General features: G+C 39.5%; 1 non-coding gene across 1 annotated transcript; it reads left to right on the top strand.

Moving 5' to 3' along the window:
• The first annotated feature begins 1,106 nt into the window (after positions 1–1,106).
• Positions 1,107–1,211, top strand: LOC130020398 (U6 spliceosomal RNA). The gene has a single exon (XR_008792004.1). It is a non-coding gene; the product is annotated as a U6 spliceosomal RNA (small nuclear RNA).
• The last annotated feature ends 1,429 nt before the right edge of the window (positions 1,212–2,640 follow it).

Genomic DNA, 2,640 nt, shown 5'->3' on the forward strand with positions numbered 1-2,640 from the left:
GACGTATTCGATATGCCAAACACAGTAACAACAAAGTCTCCAATGGAGACGTTACTGGGCCCGCTGGAGCAAATCGATGATCAATGGGAGGACCTTTACCTTTACCTTTACTTTATGATTCAGGGCACAGGCAATCACACTCACACAGTGGAATGAGTAGGAACTGATTCTGGAGGGGAAGTCTGATGCCTGTGTGCCTGGTGACTACTGAAGGCCTTGACCATGGCTCACAGCTTCCCTCTGGTTCTCTTGCAGGGAGCCGCTCAGCTTTCCCCAGCCGGGCAGGACACAGGGCACAGAGATGCCCAGGTGGAAACTCATTGTTGGCAGCGAGTGCACATGTTGGAGGTTGTCAAGAGGCCGGTCACTCTGTCCAGTGGTCCCTATTCTCCTAGACCCGGTCACTATGACTTTGGGGTCTGTCTTTACCCACACAGGAATCAAGAAGTCAACACAAGCAAATATGCTTAGAGTTTGTTGACTTTAAAAATGTGGAGAGTGAAATAGTGTTGAGTGGTGGGGATGGAGGTGGGGAAAGATTTCAATTTGGGCAAGGAAATTCAATAGGAAGAGAACAATTTTTGCTAGAGAACTCTGAGTTTGGGCTTTGATTTGTTCAAATTTATAGAGTGATAATTGGATTAAAATTAGGGCTCAGCATTTGCAAAGTTTTGAAAGTAATTGTTTGGAAAGAAGCCTTCTCCACAATCAATTATGATACTTAATTGGAGCCACAAAATTTCCATCCCTAAATTTGTCAGATGCTTATTTGAGAATCTCATTTAGGTTTATGTCTTAGCCAACTTGAGTGTCTTATAAATCTTAGAGTTTGAACTACTTATCAGAAAAAAACAGTGATTCTTTTTTCTTTTGATTGATTTTTTTTATAAAGTTCATAATTTATTACATTCAATATTCATCACACACTGTCACACTGTCCTCCCATTGTTCATCGATTTGCTCGAGTGGGCCCAGTAACGTCTCCATTGTGAGACTTCTTGTTACTGTGTTTGGCATACTGAATACTCTCGGTAGCTTGCCAGGCTCTCTGAGAGGGATGGAAGAATCGAACCTGGCTTGGCCAGGCTGGCTGTGCACAAGGCAAACGCCCTACCACTGTGCTATATACTAAAATTGGAACGATACAGAGAAGATTAGCATGGCCCCTGCACAAGGATGACACGCAAATTCAATATTCATATTATATTCAATATTTCAACACCAATCCCACCACCATTGCACATTCCCAGCACCATTATTTCCATTTTTTTTCAACCATCCCTAAAGCCTGCCTCAGTAGCATGCTCTGAGTAACTTATTTTATATTGCTTGTTATAATTTGCTAAAAATGATCAAAAAATATTTCCTTAGAAGAAAGTGTGTGAATATTGCTGCGTCTCACAATTAAGCCCTTCTACAAGGGCTTAATGGAATCATTAAACCCTTGTAGAAGGGATTACTACTATGTCGTAACAGGTTAAGCCTTGTGTGTTTATATTTTCTTAACCAAGATTGGTTGCCCCCTACTTTACATCCCAATACATCATGTTCTTCCTGGTTTATCAGTGGTGTAGAATTCAGCCAATCACTCCAGGAATTAAAAAATTAAAAAAAATAAGTTAACAGCTGGAGATAAATTTTTAACTGGTTGGTGACTTTGGGTGCCCTGGAAGACTCAGCCTGGGGTCCAGAAGCATCTCTGCACCTTGATCTCTTTTAAGATTTATTTATAACTCTTTGGATCATGGTTGGTTAATGAGCTTATTTGCTTGCCAGAGGTAGTTCATGGGTGTGGCTGCCAGGCTTTCAGAAGAACAGGGAGATTGTGGGCGGGTGGGGGTGGGTAGGTAGCCCAATCCTGACTCTCAGAGCCTAAAACCAGTGGTTCTTGATTTCTGGGTGTCCAAGAGCAAAACAAACCAAGTGGTTGGGTATCAAGTATAAGGATTATAACTGAATTTAAATGTCCCTTTTAGGAAAAAGAAACATTTTCCTAGAACAATCGAACTTGACTAAGTCTAGAAAATAAGATACTAAATCTTGGGGGTGGTGGTGGGAAGACTTAACATATAAAACAGGAAAACATTCAAGGGGGAAATCTGGAAATAAAAGTTTTAAAGTTCTGTGGCAAGTTCAAGTCTTTTGAGAAACTCTGTAGTAAATTATGACAATATTAAGTACTGTGAATTTAAACAATTAGAAAGCAATTGAAAATATTCAAGGGAGAAAGTATTCTTTGACAGTGATCAATTTTTTAGCTACTGCTGTAAAGATATTTTAAGGATATTTGCACTAAGGAGATATTTCTCTGTCATAAAGTGCTAATGGGTTATTTAATAATTTAATGGTAATGATATATTTTACCTCTGCAATATCTATAAGATTGCTAGATGTTATACATTTAAATTGAAGGAATACTTGATTATAAACCATGCAAAAAAGGAAGCATATGCCCTAAACTAGACATTTAGGCATTTACCCTAAGGCTAAGGAATTTCCTATGATTATGCATTTTGAAATTCTTACAACTTTATGTGAAACCAGAGTTTATATCTGTTATCACGACGATCACGACCATCCTGTTATTCGTCGATTGCCTCGAGCAGGCGCCAGTAACATCTCCTTCCTCCTAGCCCTGAG

Source organism: Sorex fumeus, unplaced genomic scaffold, assembly GCF_029834395.1.
Source record: "Sorex fumeus unplaced genomic scaffold, SorFum_2.1 ptg000011l, whole genome shotgun sequence".
In the NCBI taxonomy this organism is placed as follows: Eukaryota; Metazoa; Chordata; class Mammalia; order Eulipotyphla; family Soricidae; genus Sorex; species Sorex fumeus.